This window comes from Austrofundulus limnaeus, unplaced genomic scaffold (genome assembly GCF_001266775.1).
Source record: "Austrofundulus limnaeus strain Quisiro unplaced genomic scaffold, Austrofundulus_limnaeus-1.0 Scaffold92, whole genome shotgun sequence".
In the NCBI taxonomy this organism is placed as follows: domain Eukaryota; kingdom Metazoa; phylum Chordata; class Actinopteri; order Cyprinodontiformes; family Rivulidae; genus Austrofundulus; species Austrofundulus limnaeus.
In genome coordinates this window covers 733433-740284 of record NW_013952494.1, presented here as the reverse complement: position 1 = coordinate 740284, position 6852 = coordinate 733433, and the positions used below count along the sequence as shown (strand labels likewise).

The 6852-nt window shown below is 40.2% G+C and overlaps 1 protein-coding gene across 1 annotated transcript in view; it reads left to right on the top strand.

The window, feature by feature from the left end:
- Positions 1 to 6852, top strand: part of mctp1a (multiple C2 domains, transmembrane 1a) — a gene marked incomplete in the record, with an annotated part of 144171 nt that overhangs the window by 116076 nt on the left and 21243 nt on the right.

The window sequence follows — 6852 nt, the reverse complement described above, 5'->3', positions numbered from 1 at the left end:
CACACACACACACACACACGCTCAGTAATTCTCACCGCCTGAGGCTCAAACACATGTTCACAGATTGTACAACCTTTTAACCTTTTATTAAAAGTTTTCTCTGTAGGAATTTCAGCAGCACATTTCTCACCTTTCCACCTCGTAGTTTGTTTGACGTTTTCTTCTTCTTCTTTTTTTTCCCCTTTTTATGTAGTTGCAGCACTGTCTTTATTTTATTTTCATGTTCGCACCACTGTTGAAATTTGTGTTTCTCACACTGTGCTTCACACCCTTCTTCCTGGGAACATGTACTCCTATAAAGTGCTTAGTTAGCAATTTAGGTCCATTCAGTTTGTCTTTATGTCCCAGTAAAACAGCATCTGGGCTTGTCCAGACACTATCAGGTAACAACAGGTGGCTGCTTTACTGCCTCAGCTCGTAACGCTGCAGGGACAGCTACTGAAACAAATGCCACTGGAAAGGGTACAGTACCTTGTCAATGGTCCACTCGGGGGTGGTAATTGAAATGATCTAACTCTTTACCCAGTCACTATGTTGTGCTTTTTTTGTGTGTCACTTTTGAAATTAGAGCATTTTATTGTTTGATACTATATGACTAGTTTGAAGAAGAGTTAAATGTAGGCAGTGAAATCCAGAACGTTTTACTTCAACTGGTGCTTCAGCATTTTACAGGTGAGCAAGCTGGGATGTGATCGTTTTAGTCTTTTGGAAGGAGAGCTCCTAAAAGAACTGTGCCACTGTGTGTAATGGTATTTGTAAAGCACCTTTCAGTAATCCCGAACACTGCAGGCTGAATTTACTACAAAGCAAAAGGGGATGCATTCACCAAAAGGGTTAAAAAAAACCCTGCATTTATAGTGCAGATGGTCAAATAATCATCCCAGTCAAGCGTCAGTCAGCCTGGCTGCCCATTTGGTGATGAGCACACAAAGACATGTGAGCATTACATCCTCTCCCACAGAGATGTAGAAGCAAAGTTCCATGATTGTGAAGTTCCAAGACTGTAATGTACAAGAGGGGTGGGGGGGGGGGGCAGAGACTGAAGATATGCACCAGACAACCTTGAACTTTTTTTTTCTTTACATCTTTTCTCTTTCATTGCATTTCTTGCTTCCTCTTAGTGGGGGGAAAAAAGGATACAGGCATTTGAAAAGCAACAGATTATATGAAATACATTTTTGGACTTTTATATTGAAATGAGGTGTAGAGGCGGCTCGTGTGGCCGTAGTCAGATTTGGTGCCAAACTGATTATTCCAAATAAGAAGGCCTTGCTCTCTGTTCACACAGGGCTGGGATGCTGGATAGCACAGCTACCACAAAGGCTACAATTTACCAACTCTGACTTCATACATTTTGATCTATTGCTCCCCTCAACTGTTAGAATTTTATTGAAGCTATAGGGAGGTTGAAAGGGGGCTATTTTTCTTTTCTTTCCTCTCACCTACATCTCTCTCTCCCCTCACTCTCTTCTTTTTTTTCCTCTCAATCAACTCCTTTTCTGCTTTTTCATTCTTCCTCTCTGACATACCCTCTCTCACTCTCTACGTCTTTATCTTTCTTTTCCTCTGCTCTTCCTCCAACCTGGTTAAGTGCAGAACAAACAGGGTTTCAACGCTAAGCAATGTTGTCTTTTACATGCCATGTTCGGTCTTTTACGCTGGATGGGAGCCACGGCTTCAGATAGTATGAGTAAGTATGAAGGACGGGTCAAAGGAGGCCTCTTTTATGGCACAGACCTATAGGGGAGAGCTGGAAGAGTAGAAAGAGCGAGCGAGAGAGAGAGAGGGGAGGGGGGGAAAGATTAATAAATGTGCCAAGGCCTCATTTTAATTGAACTTGAAGCATATGTTGCAAGTATGTACAATCTGTCCCAGATGTTTACTTCGGCCATGTGCACAAGCTCTTCCCAGCGCACCACAAGGCAGCTATTAGCTGGATAACCTTTGCTCCAGAGGCTAAATAGGGTATTACATGGCCAAAAAGTGGAGCACCTGTTTTTCATTGCTGAGAGGACCCCTTGCAGGCTTTCGGCCTCAGCTTTACCACATGTGTTTTAACTTAGCAGATTGTTGGGCAGACGTTAAAAAAGTGTCTTTTCTCGTGAGCAAGCACTGATATTAGTCACTTAATCTCAATGAAAGTCCAGCATCCAGGCTAATTGATTGGGACAGCTGAGTTGTTAAAGCCAAGCAGGCTTTAAGGCAGGCACATGAAGAGTGAGGGGGGGAGGGGGGGGGGGTGGAAAAAGGGGAAAAGAAAGGTAGACGTGAACTAATTTTTCTGCTCACTTCTCCTCCCCTGTTTCCTGCTGCAAGTATGTGTGTGTGCTGACCTACAGCGTGGAATGCTGCTTGATTTGTGTTGACCACACGCACTGGGTTTAAAACGTATGGTCCAGTGTTCTCTTTCAAATATACCAAAAAGGTGGAGAGTTGTCAAAACGTATCACAAAACAACATAATGTACTGCTTTTTTTCCCCACACTCTCTCTCTCTGTGAGCATTTTAACATGAAATTACACAGTTGTGTCTTATTTAATTTACATTTATCAGTAAAGAATCAGACTTCAGCCACTTGCTTGTGGTCTAACTCTGTGGGATGTTTCAACCATCCGTTCATAAAAAATGTGTTTGTCACAGCGTATGACTATTAATAAGAATACTGTAATTGCCTTCTACTAATAAATTATGCTTCAATAGAAAACATTTAACATAACTTAAAAATTTTGGCATAATAGTGGAAAAATCAATGGAAAGACAAGAAAAGAGTTTAAAAATGACAATGCAGCTACAATAGGTTGGCCACTCATTGCTGCATTCTTTTATGCATTACTTGACATTGATGTTAAAAACTACAAATATTAAACAGGCGCATAGTAAGTCAAAATGCTTTTTAGATTCAGTTCATTACTTATAAAACATCCTACATACGTTATTATCTGTATAGGAGGATTTTTTTTACATAGGGATTTTTATTATAGAATTGGAGTAGACCATGAACAGGATCCAACAGATATAAAAATATATTAATAAATGAGTTTGTATAAATCTTGTACACTTTAAAAACGAAACCCAAGAACCTCTTCAGTAAATAATGTGCATGTCAAACAATTCAATGTATTTGAGGGAAAAAAATAGTGAAATGACGATGTCTTGCTGTTCTGATCTAAATATTAGCTTAAGAATAGATATTCACTGCAAAAAAAAGAAAAAAACAACTGAACTTGAAAAGCCCGGACAAGTTTAAATGTGAGCAAAAAAGTAAAGGGTTATTTCAGCAATTTAAATGTAATGGCATTATTTACACTTCTACACTCATTTCAGTTCAACACAGATCAATGTTGTGTTTTTTCCTTTTTTTAAGTAATATTTAAGAAAGAAGTTCTGTTGCACCATTAGAGGCTATTTCTGCATCTTTACTTCCAGCTTCGAGATGGGACTAGAGTGAGATAGCAAAAGCCCCTTCCACATTCCTGTATTTACAGGCTGCTGGCTGCAGGGCTTTCAGTGTGTAATCTAGCCAATGATGTCTCCTCTCACCTGTGGGCTTGCTGTCCAGAGCTGGCAGGACACAATCACCTTTTGGCTGTGTGTGCGTGTGTGTGTGTGTGTGTGTGTGTGTGTGTGTGTGTGTGTGTGTGTGTGTTTACGTGCGTAAATATGTTTGTCTGTTTGTGTGGCTGTCTCACGTGTGTGTGTGTGTGCGCACAGCTCAACTGTCTCCCAGAAGGGGTCTTTCTGGAAAAATGGGGAGAGAGAGAATGAATGAGAGAGAGGGAGTGTGTAAGAGAGAGGGGGAGAAAGAGGGAGAGAGAGAGGCAGACTGAAGGAGTGGGGAGATTACCCTCACACGCTTGACTGGTCACTGAAGCGCTTGTGCTCCGCTCAGCTAGGCTCCACTAGCCTCAGGAGGACCTGACACAGATAAGATACACACTGCAATCATGTCCTGCTCAGGGGCTTACTGCTTACTGCACCCCCTCTCTTTTTCCTCGCAGTCTGGATATCTATCAATATCTCCCTCACACACACATGTACCTACAAAAACGCTTTCCTCTCCCATTTCTTACAGAATTTCCTCTCATTGTAAAAGAAGATGAGCCATTTTTTGCAGAGTTTAAACATATTAACTTAAAAAAGTCAGTTTCTTATGGAATTTATTTTTTTTTTTATGGACAATTCCTCAAGAGATTCAGATTTGAGTTATTTGGAGTTCAAATAGCAACCTGTTCACTGTTTTTTAAATCTCTTTTGTGCACGAGTGCAGAGAGATGTGGGGGATATTTAAGCAGCTTTGTTTTACTGCTTCGAATTTAGCACATAGTTTGAAGATGTATGAGCTGTTTGCATTACGCAGGCACCAGTTTTGTAACTAAATTAAAGCTGGGGAAGCAATTCACACCAAAATGTTGCAGAATAACACAAACTTTCAGTTGTGTGTGTTGCTTTTAGCCTTTATGTTAGTAGCAACACACATTCAGCCTCTGATGAATGTAGCTTACATATTTATTCTGTCCTGGCCCGAGCTTGTAAAACTAGCCTAGTATCTAAAGTAACATTACCGAAATCCTTTAGTATTAGTTGATTAGTTTCTACCTTTTGGCTGCCATAACCCAGGCTTGTTATTGACCAGTACAGCACAAATGTGCAAACATTTCCAAAAAAAAAAATCATCAGATTTTGCTACTGGGAACTGCTGACTGTTGAGTGACAGCAGAGGAGCTTTTACTGAAATTGTTAACATTAAACATTACTGAAAACAAAATCTTGAGCTCTACTGGATCTTTTTTGTCTTATTGATTAGTCAAGATAAAATTGAGATAATTTGATCATTTCTGCTCATCTGTACTGCTAAAACAGTAGCTTACACTATTTGCTGTTTGTGGACTACTTTTGCGTGTTTATCTGTGTTTTTCTGGAAGACATGGGTGTTCATTTTGTTTTTTCTTTTTTTCCTCCTGTGCATTCATGTCCAAGTTTTTGTCTTTTTGCGTACAGTTACACATGTAAAGTTTTTAGTGTCCAAGTTTGATAACGGTTGAACACAGTGCAAATTTTTAGCCCTATTAACAGATATTCTAGGGAGCTGTGCAGCTTCAGTTCTTCTTCTTTCAGTCCCAGTCACAGCGCCGCGCCGATCACTCAGATAGAGAAATGGCATAATGTAATTGGACTAAAGAGAGCACTGGGAATTATATCAATGCTTTAAGAATGAAATAAAAAATCACCGTGACTGAAATGTTGTTCTGGGGAGGCTATTGAGCTTTGTGATGCAGCGGGGTTGTCTTCAGGTGTCGAGAGGTTTTAGCTGCAGAGGAGAATAGAAGCGTGAGGAAAAGGGGGGAGGGGTAAAAAAAACTAAAGTTGAACGTCTGCGTTCTTTTCTTCATGCCGTCTGTGAAGGATGAAAAGCGTCACGGTGTAAAAGATGCTTTTGACTCATCCGCTTCATTTTTCTTCCCATCTCGCTGTCTCCTTTTCTGCTGTTCAGCAGAGATGCTGCTAGGAACTGCATTTTAATCATGTTTGGCTAATAGGGGAAGGAATGAGAACAAAAAAAAGGAAGGTGAAAGAAGTGTGGAGGGGTATTGTCTCTCTATGCAAAACACACTGTATTGTTTATTTGTTTTTCCAACTTTATCGCTCACGTGCATCGGCCGGATCATCTCTCACCATCTCTATTCCCCCCAGATGCATATCTCTTGCTTTGTCTGTTGCTTTCTGTCATTCTCTGCCTCTTTGCTATTTTTTTGCATCACTTTTCTTTTGCCGGGGACCATTGTTATTGAAAATGAATGGTCATAACTGTTTAGCATTTGGTCTTATTTTGATTAGTTGGTTGCATAAAAGCTTAATGTTTTCAAGGGAACACGAGACTGACATATTTAGAAACATTTTTAAAGGGAACATAGCATGCCTAATCCAGTATTTTTGCCATTAAATACATTTTTGTTGTATACTTGGCGTCTCTGGGAGTTCAGAAAATTTGAGTTTAGTTTCTCCTGATTCTGCATGGACATCTTTATACAGTATTCTGATGGGCCATATTTTTCAACCCGTTCAGTTTTCTATGACATTTATGTCACAGTATTTGTAACAGATTTTCAAAATAAGGTCTGGGACTTACAATTTAGTTGTACAATTTTGCCCCAAAAGGGGACGAGGTATGAAGCACATTGTTTGGATTTAAAGAGACAGCATCAAAACGAGTCGATCTGAAACTCATTTTTGAAAGAGGGGAGAAAGAGAGGCTTGTGGCGTTACAATATAAACAAATCCAGACCAAAGCCTTGCAGTTCCACTAAATAGACCCTGGCTGAATGATTTAAATGTGAAAAAGAAGGATTTAAAAGCATGGTATGTCTCCTTTAACTTTTACTTAACTTTCTTAAGCAATTCATATTTAAACAAAGGTGAGTACCAAAAAGAAAGAAAGTGTACAACTTAAAATACCAGGCCCAACATCTTCATTGTGTAACACTCATTTAAATTTCTATTGTAAAAAAGACAAACTCTTACTGTAATCTATTTACAAGGACCCTAAGCCAGACCCCTGGGATGACAGCCGTGATAAAAACCATATCCTCGAGGATATGTTGGCTTCCTGGCACTTTGAGTGGATACGAGCGATGGTGGTAAGTTGGACATGTGTGTGGCTCTGGCACGGACTCCCGCTGCTGTGTGTTGCTGTCTCCCAGTTTGCTATTTTAGCTCATCGTCTGTCCAGCGGCCTCTGTTTCGCCGTCCCGTCAGGGTTTTTGTGTGCAGTAACTGTTCCCTGTCCGTGTCTCAGATTAAAAAATAAAAATAAAACAGACACTGCACGTTCAGCAGAACCCCCACCCCCCCCTT